We start from the raw sequence: 17,634 nt of genomic DNA, 5'->3' as shown, positions 1-17,634 counted from the left end.
AGTTGTTGGGATTTGCACGTAGTCTTGATGGCTCATTGTACATGAACTATTACATTTATGCCAAATATATACATAATTTTTGAATGACAGTATGTCAATGATAGCTTCTAGCACCTAATGTATTTTAGGTCTTAATGGCTTATATTGTGATTCTCCTTTATATTAAAAGATGAGCAATATTATTTTTACAAGGTAGATAGTGAGTTTGAGTTAGAGATACAGATATTTTCGCCAAGATTAAATCTAGTATTAAAAATGTTACTTATTTCTCTATTCTAATTAGACTTAAGAACCGTTTCCAGTTTCTTTCCTATGTGAAAATCTTGGGATGATTAAAGGCTGTATGTTTATTGGCCAGAACTAACATTTCCATTCTGTCAAAATTTATGTTATCAGGTGAGAAACTTTTGATAATAAACTTCACTAAAGTCAGGTTTGAATAGCTTAAAGGCAAAATGCCTTATGCATAAATCATGTTTCTTTTATTTTCTGCCGTGATACATTTTATTTTATTGTGGCATAACAAAATTCTTAAAACCAACTTTCTGACCAAGAGGTCTTTGGAAAGTAAAGAGTGATTTTTATATGTGTAAGGAAAAGTGGGGGGGGGGAAGCTTAATCAGCACTATTTCTGGCACAAATCATGCTCAAAGTGAAGCAATTAAAACATATTGGGCATTTCTGCACAACACTTATCAACAAGCAAACAGTCAAAATCAAAACCTGTAACTGAACTCTTCAATCATACTGTTATAAATATTTGATAATTTCAACCATTTGTCATGTAGCAAAGGATATCTATAACTTTTAGCTGAAAGGATGTGTTTTCTTTGTTCTAAATATTTGAGATCAGTTTGTATTTAATAGAAACAGAGGCTCAGTTTGCTGTCTGGCCCAAAGTGGAGACTAATGGAAATGCTTCTGTTGAAAAGATTTCACTTAGTGTATTTTATTACATTTGACATATTATTAGTAAAGATTCTAGAGGATGAGAACAGTCTCCCAGGTATCCTCTTTGTGTTTCCCCCAAAGCTCAATATGTATGTCAAATGATGAGTGCCCTGACTACAGAATGGTGTGCCCATGTCTCCTTTGTGTAAGTGGATCCCTTGGCAATTAAAAGTACATCACTGGCATTTTGTCCAGACCTCTGCAAAACATCAATGATGTGTAAAGACACCATTATATAAAAATAATTCTGCTTTGCTGATTCTGAAAATAGTTTATCTGACTATGAATGCCCAGGAACAACCCCAGATTGATACAGAATTTTTTATGACTCATTGCAGGCTGATGAAAAGTGAATTTTAGTTAAGATAAGAAAGGCAAGCACCATGAATGGCAAGAAAAACAATCTTAGAAAATGTGTTGTATTTTTTTGTGTCTGATTTTGAAATAGCTTTTTAAAAACTTCCTATCAACGTCTTTCTAGAATCCATAATTGCTAATGGTTACAAGGATCAGCCCCAGGCAAATTGCCTAGTGAGATTTTCTGCAGCAGTGAAGGTAAACAAACCAGTCACTTTCTAAACAAACATTGCTTTTATGGTTATTTAAGCCTGCAGTATACAGTGGAGCATTAAAATAATATGAGAATGCACAGTATCTTCTGGTTATCATAGGAACACTTAGATAAAAGTGATCAAATGCTTAAACATACACAGAATCAGTGTAATACAAAATATATTATAAATACATTGCAAAAATATTTTTAACCAGAAGAGGATATCAGAAATTAGTCACTGAATACAAGGCATCAGCAATCACTTAAGATGAACTATTAAATTGTGTGAGAGAGAAAGAGAGAATAAAAAAAGAAAGAGAACAAGAGAGGGGAGATTGAGATTTAATCACTATGAGTGTAAAATTCCAGAAGAAATAATTAAGCAAGGAGAAATATTAAATTTAATTGGAAATTAGGTCAAATAAAAATATACATTGAAAAACTTTGCCAAATTTTAAAAGAAAGGTAGGGAAGAGGGAAAATGGAAATAAAAATAAAATTTATAAACAAAATCAAAATCATATGTAATTAATTATATTTTTGCAGAGCTTTTCTGTGAATCAAAGCAATCCTCCATCTGTTCTGTAGCAAGACAGTCTAGTTTCTTGGAGATCATTGGCAATCATTTTGATTAGCAAAGTAATTGTGGGGCAGTACTAAAATCCATTTCATTCTTAATTTGATGAACAAAAGACACTAATGCTCTTAAAGTGAGAATAACAATTATTTGTAGCCATTTCAAAGATAAATTTACAGTAAATCAATCCAGCAGTGATCCCTTTGATTATTTTTAAAGAATAAGAGCACTCTGACTAAACAATATATAGGTTTATCAGCTCAAAAACACAAAATAATTTTAGGCATTTGGTGACACTAAAATGCAGTTGGATTTGCCCAACATTGAACAGTTCTGCTCTTTTTTTGGAGGTCTCGATTTCTAGAAAATTAATAAGTATCTGAAAATCTCTGCTAACAGGGGTGCTATGTGGGCAAATACAGAGCAGGATAATTCTCGCAATACTTACTCTCTAACTTAAATTAATTAATTCTCTTCCAATGATTTAAATAGGAGTATATATTTGGGTAGTCTTCTTCCATGTTGATCATTTGAGAAAATGATGGCAGAAGTGAGTATGAGCAGAATGAGGTTTAATTCCCTACTATACTACTCTATATTTAAAATGATTACATTTGGAATATGGTATCATTAAGAGAAAGACAACATTAACACCTGTAAGTTGTTCAGAATGTGACATGTTGTACATTTGTGTATAATTCCAAAATGTGGTTGCCACAAAATAATGTGTTCACCAATATCCAAGCTTTTTGAGCTGCCAGAAAATATCAAAACAATTGGTGCTCTTTGGAATGTGTAGTTAACTTCCTGCTAGGAGAGGAGTCACAGCTGCTACAGTAGCAGTGGGTTTCCAGATGTCAAGGCTGTGAGGATAGTGAGGTAATTGCAGGAAGGAAGGGATACAATTTTGTTATCACAGATTACCCTCCCCATTGAAAACTCTGGATACAGCATTAGTGTCAGTGCTTTGGATATGCACATTATGAACTGGAGGTCTTCATGTTGAAGTGTAGAGGTCTGTACATTTGCTTCAGTCGAAAAGGCTGGGCCAGACTTATTAAAATATGTGGGAAACAGAGTAAATGCTCTCAAAGCTGTATTATTGGATTTATAAAGCATCTGTAAGTGTTAATATGCTTTATCAGCAAAAGTTGGTCTTATAAGGACAATAACCAAACAACAAAGTTTAACTATAAATGTTCCAGTACTATAGCTCATCCACTGAATTAAGAGAAAACAAAATGTTTAGATACCGATAAATTAATCAGCAAATCTGCTTAAGGCCTTCTTTGTATACTAGTGACTGAGTAGAGGAAACAGATGATGATTTTCCCAGTATTCAACCTAGAAGAATTTCTTTCTCAACTTCTCGTGCTATGTAGTCAGGAGAGTACAAATTACTGAAAACTCTGTTTTGCATTCAGAAGCTAGAATCACGGTGCCATATTTCCATATGGGAATTTTAAAGACTACAGTATTTTGATATATGTTAGTGTCAAAAACAATACATATTTGTCCACACAAATTAAAGTGAAATTAATTGAAGAAATTCACTTTGACAATTTCTGTTTTTTTTTTGTTTTTTTTTTCGGTTGAAGGGTCCTTAGGACTTATTGTACTGAATATAGATATTAGCTTAAATTTCTTTGTATATGAGTGGAATAATGGGTGCATTCGTTTCACCTAAAATAAGGCAGGGTTGAGGATATTGCGAGAGTTATGTGAAGTTGCCAATTCTGGATTCATTCTACCAGCCATGAAGAGAGGAACTTCTCATCTCACTCATACCAGATACACTATCCTCTGCTAAAACTCTAAGCTTTTCCTAGTTTTTGAGGACAGTTACATATCACCATTGAATCACACTGAGCTATTAATGGTCAACTAAACAGCCGAAAATCCCATGTGCCATTCTTACTTCATGTCTCCCACATTCTGTAGAATTTTGAAGTTAGAGATAGAACTTTATGCCTGTCTTGCTAAACCTGGCCTATTATATCTGACTAAGGGACACTGGATTGTACAATTCCAGAGAGTGCCACTCCTATCATTAACTCATAAGTTTTCTTCCCGAGGTTACACAGCCTCTATGGCTGCAGGTGGCCTTGTCTACCTTTGAATTTTTTTTTTAATCATGGATAATTTATTCACTATAGTGGATGCCCTCTAGTTTAATTAGTAATATACCTTAAATTTAATAGAATCCTGTCAAACTCTAAATAAAGTTATTGAATTAGTACTATCTTAAAGTACACTTAGGTGATGACATATGGAAGGACAAGAGCTATTGGTACTTTAGGGAGGGTTGAAGACTGAGGACGTAAAATGATTAATTCTTTTGTGGCAGGTGAAATAAGGACAATTGTGGGAAAATATAAAAAATATTGATAACAAAGTTTTTGCTAGTCTAGGAAGATGAACTTTGACTTTGTAGTAGGCATTTGAAAAAAAAGGTTTTGGCTAATTCAAATCCCCGTTTAGGAGTTGATTATCAGTTTTGTTTTTCTTTTAAGGTTTCCTGTCTTTCACTGGCATGTAAAGAATCTCTCATTAAAAACAACCACTCTCCTAAGTCATTCTTTCCAGTGGTAATGCTGATTTGGTCTATTGCAAATGAGAAAACCCAAATGAATACAATTTCTTTATTTGTATCTACACTGCCTTTGCTATTTTAATAAAAAGAAAGTTCTCAAGTCAAAATAAGTTGTACCTAAAACTAAGCATGTCTCCAGAACAATGACTCTCTATAGTACTGGATCACCAGAGAACTTGTTAGGAATGCAACTTCTCAGAAACTATGAACATGAAGCCCAGCAATATGCATTCCAATAAACCCTCCAAGTAATTCTGACACAGCTAACGTTTGAGACACTTTGGCCTAGCAAATCTATAGTAGCTGAGTGTTTCTTCAATAACTAAGCTGGAAGAACTAGTGACCCAGTACTTGGTTAAAGGAAATTGTAATTTCGTTTCAATTTGAACATATTCATTATAAACATGTTTTGTCACATTTCAAATATACTGGCAAGGATAAGTTCTCATATCCACTTTTCCCCTTTATTGCATGTCATATTATTTGTTATCAGGGAAAGACTTTACTGTAATTTAAAAGTGCAACATACAGAAACAAAGCATTGTTACCCTAAGCTCTTCATAAAGAAAAAACTTGAACTATAATCATGCCATCATTTTATTATTTAGTTACTACAAGTTGGACTATAAATCCTCCCAAGTTTAATATCTGAATTTTGATACTACAGATTCATGGTAATATGTTCAGCAACATTACAATTAATACCTGAAAGGAAATGATCCCATATCTATCCTTAGTGAACAATGCTGGGTCTACAAAAGAAAAATGTATTTTAACATTCATTGATCTAGATAGCTTATTAAAATCTCAAATTTTAAAAATATAATCAAAGAGAAATACTGGTATATTTAAATTTTGGGACCTTCACATCACCTAGTAAAGGGTTTTAAAGTAAGTGACCTAGAGAGGTGAAGTGGCTCATGCCTGTAACGTCAATACTTTTGGAGGCCAAACTTGAGTTCAGGATACCAAGACCAGCCTGAGGATTTCATCTCTACAGATAATTTTTTAAAAAATAGCTGGATGTGGTGGCACACATCTATGGTTCCACCTACACTGGAGGCTCAGGTAGGAGGATTGCTTGAGTCAGGGAAGTTGAGGCTGCAATGAGCTGTAATCACAGCACTGCACCTCAGCCTGGGCAACAGAGCGAGAACCAGTCCCCTAAATAAATAAATAAATGATAAATAAATAAATAATCCTCAGGAGCTTTGGGGAAAAAAAAATCCATGAAAGTCATAAAGAATAAAGGGCAAATCAGCTAAGTCATTCCAGGTGCTCAATAAGGAAGCTATATACGCAAACACACACACTCATTAGATAGTTATAAATTTATACTGAAGGGAAATCTTCAACATTTAATAAATCATGAATAGTGCATGTAGCTTTTTTCTTTTTACAGATGAGCTAAGCTAAAAGTTACTGGTTTAACAACTTTCACCATTTTTGAAACAATAATGGATCAATTCCATATAATATATTTTTTTTTATTGTGTAAAGCTTAAGGTTTCATACTACTCTAATATTTCTCTTTTATTGACTTGCCTCCTAAGCTTCCATGTAACTATATTCCATGTAACTGTTATTTTTCCCTTTCTTATTTATTTCCACCAAAACAAACACGCGCACGTGCACACACACACACACAGAGGTGTATTAAGTTAATAGCTTCTCTACCATCCCATCATTAGTTAAAAAAAAGTTGACAGTCCATATTTAAACATGATTATCAGCTCAATTTAATGATGATTTCCCAGGTTCTTTTCAGATTTTATCTTTCACTCTCAATATTTGTCATCTCCCAAGAAATCCGTGCTTTAATACATGGACAAAACCAACATTTATGGAAAGGCACAGTGGAGGCTACTCTTCGGTTAAAATCAGCTCCATGTAGAATCATCATAGTAGGGTCTTGTTTTGTTCACTGCCAAAGAAAGTTACCTCTAAAAACCTATTACCGTATTTATAACACACAAGAAAACTTTTTCATGCCCAAAGGCAAACATTTTGCATCTATTTACCTTATTTACATTGCAAATTTTCAAATAATGCACAAAATATGAGCCTACATTCAACATCTTTCAACATTCAACATGTGTTGTATAGCAAATATTTCAAGAGATGAATATACTATTGATATTCTTATTTTTATATCCTGCAGAAATGTTTGCATTGTAGAGCTCTTCTTAACTTATTACATAAACTTTCCCTGTGCAACATTCCTATTAATGTTAATTCAAAGAACCAATCAAACTCATTTTGCATAAAGTTAAATGAAGAAAGCAAACTTGCCTAGACAAATAGTCTAAGCAGATTTTGTTCTCTAGGGAACATTTGGGAATATATGGATATCACCATAGTGGAAGGGGGTACTATTGGCATCTAGTGGGGAGAGGTCAATAATCCTGATAAAAATCCTCAAATGCACAGCAAATTTCCTCAGGACAAAGAATTATCTGGTCCAAAATATCAATAGTGGCACCTGTTGAGAAATTCAAGCCCAGAGAAAAATAGTGTTCTCTAGGCCAATATAAATTGGCCATAGTTACTGTAATTTCCATGTTTCCTACTTGAAAAATGAAAGCCTTCCATCATAGCAGTATAACCCTGCAACATGAATGAAATTCACTTTTCTTATACTCAAAATCTCTGTTTCCACTCTAATTCTCAACTCCCAGGGACAGCTTTCCTTCTAAGTGCAGAAACTATGACTAATTATTACAGACCAGCATTGAATCTTTATTTATTAACTAATATTTTTGCACTGGCATTTTGAATTATGTGGTACATTGCCTTGTGTGAATGTTTAGCTTTGTTAATCACTTTCTTTTTCTGAAAAGGAAGTTATTACATTATGAAATTACTACTCCTTATAAAAATTAGTCATTTCACTATCTATATAATTACTATTCCTAATAAGACTTTTATTTCTATTTCATGACTTTCTAAATTTTCTTGTGATTGAAAATTAGTTGACAAAATACTAAATCACAGTCAAATTTCTAAACAATATAAGCTGTTGATCAAAATATACCTTCCATTGTGCCTTTTAGTTTTTAAAGGCACAATGAAAGGTATATTTTCTAGAAATGTTTTCTCTAGTGTACATTATGATGTTTTTATTTTTTAGCCAAAGGATGTTTCTAGGCTTCCTTGTCTAAAGATGTCACTCAAAATGTAGTATAATTTGCAACATAAAGATAACAATAGACAAATGTTGCTGTGAATTTATAATTTATCTAGAAATATAAAAAATAAAAAATTGGGAATAATGTATTTTTGTGCAATCTGGTTTCAAGTTTCATTGAGTTATATCCTTCAGTGCTATTTGTAGAATATGGGCAGGTGATACACAGCTGCACTTCCTGTCCCTGAAGATTCTAGGAAAGGCAGTTGGCGTGAAGCCTAATTATTTCTGCTATATTTGATTATAGATACCTTTATTAATACCACAGATACTGCACACCTACAAATTCTGATGATATTTTCATATCAATTGTTACAGAGAAGTCTATAGAAACAACAGGAAAAAATAGTCATGTTCACTCTCCTTTGTGATGATTTCCCTCTACTTTCTTTGGCTAAGAGAATTCAATTTTCCATATATACAAATTAATTATATGATACTAGTTTATATTTTTGACATTATTATTTGAATTATGACAGCCATTGAGACAATTCAGATCTTGATAATATTCATCTGAATTTGGAGCCCATAAAATACAAATTAAGCCTGCCGACTGCCACATATTCTGATTTCTTAAAAAAAAAAAAAAAGATTATTTTTATTTCACTGAGATGTGTCTTCAGTGTTTTGAGACTGAAACATATGCTCTGAATAAATAATAGGTAGCACTTAATTGTGGAAATGGAGAACCCTTTAAGTATTGCTATTTCATCAAAATGTTCATCTTTAACTGAATAGATGACCATATTTTAAACATTTGAGTCAAAATATGTTTAGAATTAGAAAGCTAATTAAATTATGATTACCTAAATACATCTAAGACTTGCATTGTTAACCTTAAGGCAGTCTTGAAGGCTTTCAGAGCAATGACTTTTTGCTTTTTTAGTTTTCAAAAATCCTCATTTTCAGTAATATCACCACATACACTTTGTATGATATTTGAAATACTAATCTGAGTGGCTATTTCCTTTAAAATTGCTTTATTTCTCTAGAAAAACTAGAAAGCCAGTTTAGGGGTGTAATTTAAATTTTAAAAGCCTTGTTTAACAAAAATATTTACTGGCATATTTAATATGTTGGTTTTAAAAATATTATGTCTATTACATCTTCAAGAACAAACTATATTTTCTGTAGAATAAAACTGAGTGTCCCCAATAGTAGGATCTAGCTGTTTATTGGTAATGCATTTCCTCCCCACCTCACCACTGACAATTTTTATGGGAATTCTTATGAATGAGAAGATGAGAGTTTTTCCCTTCTTTTTTCTTGTTTAAGAATGCAAAGCTAATATTAGAAAAAAAAAAAACTTCTGATTTCCAACAAAACTGATGAAATAGCTTACCTTCTTTTCTTCTGGATAATCCCTTTGTTCTGCTTAAAACTATAGAACTGTGAGTAATAAATAACTGGAATACACAAAAGTGAAATAGGGATTGTACTGGTATCCAAAAATAATATTTATTTATGTACAGAATTTGGTTGGGTTTATATATTTTATACATATACAGAGATCAGGAGATTTATTAGCAATTCAAGTAAGTTTTGCTATATGAATAATACACTCAGGCAATTCAATACATATTCTTGCCTATGTTGAATGATGGATGGTTACATTTTACTGTGGATATATTTTGATGATTATATTTCTTCTCAAACAGTTCTAACCAGTTTCTGAGAAAGTATTTCCTTCGCCTAAATATATGCAAAACTATAATTAAGCCAACAGCACTTATAGACAAGCTGAATGGCTTAGGACAGTTGATTTTCTGTGCGTCATTTTCTTCCTCTGAATATGAGAGTTGTATATACAGTTTCTATACTTTCTACCAGCTCTGAGATTCTGTTAATTCTAATGAAAAATAAGAGTAAAGACAAATTATACATTGAAATTCTCAAGATCATAGTGAATATTATGCAAGGTAAACAGGTACCTACATTTATCATTTCATTGGTGATCCTGCTTCTATCAAAATTCATGCCTCAAATTATTTCATCTACAAATGTTTCTGATACCCATAGAGCACAACACCTTCAAACATGAACTAGTGGACAGGGGACTTCTGAGATGCACTGTCTCCTTTCTAAACATACTCTGTTTTCTGGGGACATCCAGCGTGGAACAGTAGTCAGAGGCCAAGAAACTACAGGTTTAAAAAAAAAAAAAAACTGGGAAAAGGGGAATGAGAGGAAGGAAAGTAAAATATAGAATTGTCAAAGAGATAAAATCAAGTGGAAAGTGTGGAGACACAGCAATGGGTCGGAGAATAGAAACTAAGTGGGAAATGGATTCAGCGAGGAATCACCTACAGTACATCTTCAAAACTGGGAGCCTGATTCACTGTCAGACGCCGAAGTGTCTTCTTCCCAGACTCTGAGCTCCAGTAGCCACATCTTTAAATTGCCTGACTCCAACAGCTGATTTGGTTGCCACCACATAAATAGAAATTATAGCTTTCAACCCTTCATTTTATCTCTCTTACCTATAATCCTCTAGTTCCAGTCTGTCTGACCACTTGACAAAGGTTTTTTCATTTTTGTTTTGTTTTGTTTCAACATTATTGCAGCATTGGGGGAACACTTAAATACGTTTTACACATAGAGAACAGTAGACAGCCCTGGAAACCCTAGATGAGAAAAGATATATCCTGCTGGGAACATAAAATAGCACACAGGACACACATTAATGATTCTTGTAATTGTGATTGTCATATGTCTTATTAAAAGCCATCATTTACCTGGAGGTCTTTCTTGAAAAAAAATGCAAAGATGCTTTACAGATTTTACTTAAGAATGTTTCTCAAAGCCTTACTGATCTATTTTCATAGGTATGTTGTTTGGTTAGGTCCTTCAAAGGGCTTCAAGGTTTACTTTTATATTTAAAAAGAGTGAAGATGAAAGCTATTATTTGAATACAGCATTGCATTCAGTGGCACCAAGATGCTTATTACAAGTGCCCCGATGAGACAGTTGAAGCGTCTCATGGAAGCCAGTCTCCTCTAATGTGTATTTTGGTGCCCTGTCTGCTGGTTCGCCTAAGTGATGTGGCATACATTTGATGAAAGGACAGTAAATGACATCAATTATAAAAGACATCTACTAATGAGAGGAAGAAGAGGAAGAGAGAGAGATTGAAAAAAAGAGGAAGAAATTCTCCACAATTGAAACAGCAAAGCACTTCGATTGAACTAAAAGAAATGACGTACCTTAATGATGCCCTAATTTTAGGGTACCACCAACCAAGCTACTCACTTTTCTTTGGAAACATGACATGTTTCTTCAACTTCTGTACAACTGTCATTGAAGATTTAAATCAATCTGCCTTCAGTTTCCATCATTGATTGTTGGTAATGTTGCCAGGATCTCTGTACAAAACAAAACAAAAAGATATTATGTGAAACTCAGGCCATGCTGAGCAAATTAGCTGAAATTTATTTTTATCCTCTTATGGGGATGTTTTCCAGTTCAACAATCCATAGGGATCTGCCAACTTTTCACATTCTAAATTTTCTCCTTTCTAGGGCTACTAATTTGGTCGCAGAAAACATTTTTTTTTTTCCTCTATAAATAAGCTTTGTCAAATAGCAACCAGAGATTAGTGAAAAGATAAACTGGTTTTGGATATTTCTGGTATACTAATTGAATATAAGGTCTACATTTTCTCTCAATGCATATTCCATGCATAGAAACGCTTAAAAATATTACATTAAATATTAGCATAATTGTTAAGAAAATCTAAGATTTTATTCTCAAACATCTTATATAAATATACTTGCTTTTAAATCATCCAGTATCTCTAAAGAGACTTTATCTACCTAATAATAATATTATTATTTTATGTTAACAACGTTCTTCTAGTCTATGATAATAAATTTTCAAATAAGAAAATATTAAACATGATTAAGAAGTGTGATTTTCCCCCTTCAATTGTGCTAAATAAAGATAAACAAATCTGTTTCTTTTCTTTTCAATACTGAAGTATAGAATCCTGATATTTTGTTTTAAAAAAATACTGTAAGAGACTGCTTAGAATTTATAAGTTTGATGACCTTCTTAGGTTAGTCATTACATATTCTCTCTGCAGGAATGAATTTCTATTACTTACATTTCAAAGCACTATCAATATTTTCTTGAACATGTTCTATATTACAATATGTTTTCTTCCCATAGTATTCTATATTCAAAGCTCTAGAGACTGCTTAGGAAGCACAACTAAAGAGGTGTGAATGACCCTGTTGGCTGAAACTGCAAGGAAGTATATTGAAAAGCTTTACATGTCATCCACTGCTGTTCTTGCCTTCCAAGGCAGAGGCAGTGGGCTTGGCAGACTGGGAAAGGGCATAATCTTGCCTGCTTTTTCTGGCTGGATTTTTGGGTCACTCTGGTTCACACTGGCTCACTCAGCTATTCTGTGTACATATACTTAGTAGTTAAATGACTAACAAAGGAAGGGTGAGTTAATATCAATCAATCATATAAACAAATATAAATAAAGCAGATATACTTTAATAAATTAAAAGTCACAGAGTATCAGATTTAATTTTATAGCATGTGAAACATTCTGAAAAGTGAACAAATACACAAATCAACTGGTCTTTGGTGTAGTGACTACATAGCTTTGGAACCTTTGGACTGATTTATTTTACTGTATTTACCAGGGACTTCCTGTCCTTATTAATACACTGAACTGTTCTGCATATCAAGCTTGAAAGTTTTAAAAGACAACAAAAGTTTTGCACACTCCCTTCAACTCGACATATTAGCGTTTTGTAGTCAGTGCTGGCTTTGTAGATTTAGTGCCCATTTTCTTCAGTTGGCAAAATTCTTCATATTATAGATAGGTAAACTAAGGCTCTAAAACTCACTGAGATTTCAGAGTAGCTGAATAGGGCTAAAAAGTCCAAATTCCCAAACCAGTGCTCCCATTTGATAAACAAATAGATGAATACTCACATTATTTTAATATCTCAAATGAAATATTAATTTTATTAATAAATATTTTAACTACCTTGTTTAAATACTCCACAGTATTTTTCTTAGATTAAAAACGATACTGAAAATGTATCCTGACATGAATGTTGCTCTGAGACTTAAAGAGTTTGTATAAAACATTTAACAGACATAGGATTTACCTAATATTCTCTTTCCTTTCAATTATCTCTCATTAGATTATAAAGTAATTTCTCAGTCTCTTTTCTCTGTCTGATCCTCCTATTGACCAAATAAACTTAAGAAATTCAGGAGCTTGGAAGGGGATGAGAGAAAACAAAGTGTGTTGTCAATTTTTAAAAAATTTGTTGTAAAACTTTCTTTTTAATTAAAATGTCCCCAGTGCAATTTCTTGGTCTACTACTCCTGACAGCTACTATTAATTATACTTTCACCTGTTAAGGGTCTAACACTTTCTAAAACATATTAAGCCAAGTTTTCTGTAAGTATTGAGCCTATGTGTTAAGAACAAAATGACACTGAATGGATTTGGGTGAATATGTAAGCGGGCAGGAAGAAAAGCGTAACCATCTTTAGTAAATGACAAATTTTCTTTGTCTCCCAGTCCTAGGCTTTATACCTATGCACTGCCTGGTGTGGTGTGGAGGCCAAGCAGACGGCCTTCACTGTTAGATGCCAGAAGAAGGGACTGCAGAAGCCAAGGCCCTGGGCACACAAGCTAAAACTTGCATGCTTGGCAAGGCTCAGATGCCAAGGTTTGAATCTCTAATAAACCACTCGCTGCCTCTCCAGTAATGATACCCTGGGGCTGCTGGGAGGGGATTCTTTTTATAGGAAACATACTCATAAGGATTTAATATTATCTTTCAGAACCCTTTGATTTAATGGATTTTTTTTAAAAAAAACTTTTCCCCCTTATTTTGTAGACCCTGTGATGTGAGCCAGTGTTAATTCCTAATCCAACAGTAGTATATAATCAACATCTCTCTACTGAGCTCAAGATTCCTTTTCCTTTTTAGCCATGTGCTTAAAAAAAATTTAAAATATCTTGCCACTGAATGTCTTTTTACAGACTGAAAAGACTTTTAGGTTAAACAACATTTGTTAGGCTTTGATGCAATCAAATGCAATTTCAATCTTGAATTATTCAGCCCTGCCTCTCTGAAATTGCACATATGTGTCAGCTTTCAATTTTTCTCACTAGTGTTTTACACATGAAATCTATTTTCACTGAGAAAATGGAATCTTTGTGTCTTTGTCTCTAGGAGCGCTGCTTTCAGGCATGTTCTGGCAGGGGCTTTGACTGTCTAGGCACTGGGGGAGGGGCCTGGCAGTCATTTGTCAGCTTTTCTTGCATCTGTAATTTCTGGCCACTCAGCAGTATTAGAAGGTCTTAGAAACGGGGTGAGGAGGGTGTGGGGAAGAGCTTGTCATTGATGAAAGCCAAACCCCGAATAACTGCCCAATGTTAATGACCAAAGAGAGAAGGGAGAGTCTGAAAAACTTTTATTGTGCTTTAATGAAAAAGACTTTTTGGAAATGGCTAATTTACAAAATTGCACATGGTAACATTTTCAGATCTCAGTTTAGAAAGCCCCTGTCCATATTGTGTTACCGATTTCATTGCTTTTAGCTTGGCAAGGGCTCATGAAACTATTTTAATTTTCCACCAGTGGCTTCTGGTTATTTCTGCTCTTATTTCCTTGTAACAAAACTGACAGCCCAATTAAACATCTGCATTTTTTAATCTGAATTTCCCCCATAACTATTTTGCTTTTCTTCTAAAACTTCCAGATGTTTTGGTTCCTTTATGATTTTAATGCATGCAAGTATATTTCTTCCCATTTCAAAGAGAGAGAGCTAGAGGGACTGACCAGATGTTTCTATATGAAAAGCTTTGTAATACACCAATAATCAGGTCAGTATTTTTGTCTCTTTATGAGTATATTTACATTAGAATACATCTCATTGTCTTTGAGCACTTTACAATTTGAGTCGATCTATGCAACTTATTTTTGTGGGCCATTAGATTTCAGAATCCACATTGTGATCTGCTAGTTAATCCTTGTGGCAAAGGAAGAAAGTAACCCTCTGTTATCTCAGTATCTAGTAACAGGGACAGAAGCTACTGTGATTTGTTTCTTATTACTTGTCTCCCCTCTCCCACTTCCCACTCTTGTGGGAGATAAGAAGTTGTAGGTTATGTGAAGCAACAATGTATTTAAATTCATTTTCCAGATTTGTGCAAACATTGACGGAATCATCAATATCTTGTCTTGAAGTATCTGGACAAGAGTTTAAAGAGTCTCTTGTATATTTCAAGAAAACCTGTTTCCCTTAATTAATAACAGGAAGCCTGGTAAACAGACTTTTGCTGACAAATGAAACTGAAACAGTAACATATACACAGAAACATGGGAAAAGAAAACAATAAAGCATTGTATGGTTATTCCAGAAGAGTAGCTCGGTTCAGATACACTTATGCAATACTCACATAAAACCCCAAAGACAAAGATTATTAATCGTATATTTCTGACCATGTAAACACATGCTTGCAGAGTACAATTATTTATCCCACTGCTTACTATTTGAAAATGATCTCTGGCTATTTAGACATTTAACATTTAGGAAGAAAATCATTATTTCCTGGAATATAGATTTTCCAGACTATCAAGTAAACATGAAGAAAAACAATCTTTATAAAAACAAAACAAAACAAAACAAACAAAAAAATTATTAGAAGATTGTAAAAGTCCATTCTTGCTGCATACTTCTGGAAATGCAATGGGAACACGTAATAAGATAATTTTAGTGTAAGTTTTTTTTGGGGGGGAGGAATGTATATCCTATTTGGGTAGTGTATATTTATGAGGTGTCGGGCACACTAAATGCAACAGTCATTAATTAGAGAGTTCACTGTGCAACTTGACCCACTTGTGCTTAAAGCTCTGGACAATGCTGCCCCTGGAAGGAATGGGTCTTTATCTTCCAACTGTATCATAGAATGGGAACTCACTGATCCCAATATTGACCTTGACAGTAGCAAATTGAGGTTATACGTAGTGTCCCTGCTTAGAAACACTGAGTTTGAGTTTAAAATTTTTGTTTTAATTTTTAAAAAAGAATTAGTTGCTTAAGTTACAGTTAACTATTAGGAATGAATTGCTTGATCCTTAAGTGATTTTTAAAAATTACGTGTTAAAGGTGATTAGCTGAGAATGGTTAAATGTAAAATAAGCTTAAGCAGATATTTATTTCTGTTTATTTTAAGATGAATAAGCGAATAAGCAACAAAGGGGAACATAAGAACATGCTTTTTTAAATGATGTATTATATTGCACATTAAAGGATGTATTTTGATGATTTGAGAGTAATTAAAAGACCTAAACTGTGCTACATAAGTAGAATTACTTGACTTCTTGGTAGGCTCTCATAAGTCGTATCTCAACACTAGAAAAATGAAAATGGAAAGTGTCCTGGGTGGCAAGGGCAGTGGTTTGTGACATGTGTAATATACATTCATGCAACTGACTTAGGAACTAAAAACCAAATTTATTTTTTTCTTAACCATACCCGCAGTGGATATAAATTTGAGTCAAGGAAGTTACACTCAAAACGGAATAGGTCCAATTACAAATAAACAACACTTGTTTCATATTTTATATATATCTGAGTGAAAGAGAAGTACATATGACACACTTTAACTCCAGAATCTTATATTTATTGTGGAAATTGGAATCAACCAAATAAATACTTTGAATTTAAAGGAACTGTTGTGTTGGAATAATTACCAGAGTAGACCTTTGCTAACTGCAAGAGAAAGTAAAACATGTCCTTGGCTGTAAAATTTCAGTGAGTTTGTAGGTAAGCAAGAACAACATGCAAAAATTTAAAGTGATGAAAGTGTACTTATTTGAATTTTTGTTAAGTATAGGATGGACTCTATCTATTGTTTTTTAGGTATATATTAATTATTTGGAGAAGCTTTTTGGGGGAAAAAAGTGTTAATGAATCCTAAATCATAAGAAATGTCAATAGAGCTGTCGTTTGTTAAATCCTTGTAAGAAGAAGAGAAAATCAATCAGGTTTCTTACTAGAATTATGCTATTTGCAAATTGATGCTTTGGAAAATATAAAATATCTTTCAAAAATTTTAGATAAAAGTCTTCTTGGAAAACTTTTAAGTATCAACTAACTTATAAGTAATAATCATAAATTTATATAAAAACAAGGAGGATATCCAAATTTAAAATAATGATTTTCACAGGCAGATTCATTATCATACTCTCATTTCACAATATTTAAAGGTATTCTTGGAAATGGTTTATCATAAAGACCATGTACATGATATGACTTACATTGCTTAGTGATATGATCCCAGAGTCACCCCAAATCTAGTTACACTTATTTCTCAGGTAGGTTAGGTTGAATAGAATTCCCAATACCTGGCAGGAATAAAATTTCTCCTCCTTTCTTTGGCTCCATGAGAGCACAATGTACTAGTCTTTAGATGAATCTAACAGGAAAAATTTGGTGTATATATTTCAGAGAACAATGAGCTCTGTGCATAATTGTCAGAGCATCAGTAAATCATCTTGCTTGTGTAGGAAAGTACGAAAGAGAGTTTCATTTCTTGAAAATGAGACCTGGAATAAAAAACACTATTGACCTCAGCATTATACATGCCACTGAACTTGAACAAAGATTCTAATCAAAGAACTGAAATATATAAAGCAAAGTTCCAAGTTAGACTTTTGTAAATGTTCTCATAGTAACGTCTTTTGGTTCAAGTGGTTTGTGTATGGTGTATAAATTTCATTTTTGTT

The 17,634-nt window shown here is 33.2% G+C and overlaps 1 long non-coding RNA gene across 1 annotated transcript in view; it reads right to left on the bottom strand.

The window, feature by feature from the left end:
• Positions 1-5,480: 5,480 nt before the first annotated feature.
• Positions 5,481-17,634, bottom strand: part of LOC126949682 (uncharacterized) — a 126,196-nt gene continuing 114,042 nt past the window's right edge. Inside the window, exon 3 of the long non-coding RNA XR_007723881.1 lies at positions 5,481-11,223. This is a non-coding gene — a long non-coding RNA (uncharacterized LOC126949682). The remainder of the gene's footprint in view (positions 11,224-17,634) is intronic.

The sequence above is a fragment of the Macaca thibetana genome, chromosome 1, assembly GCF_024542745.1.
Source record: "Macaca thibetana thibetana isolate TM-01 chromosome 1, ASM2454274v1, whole genome shotgun sequence".
NCBI lineage: Eukaryota > Metazoa > Chordata > Mammalia > Primates > Cercopithecidae > Macaca > Macaca thibetana.
This window is presented reverse-complemented; position numbering and strand designations above follow the sequence as displayed.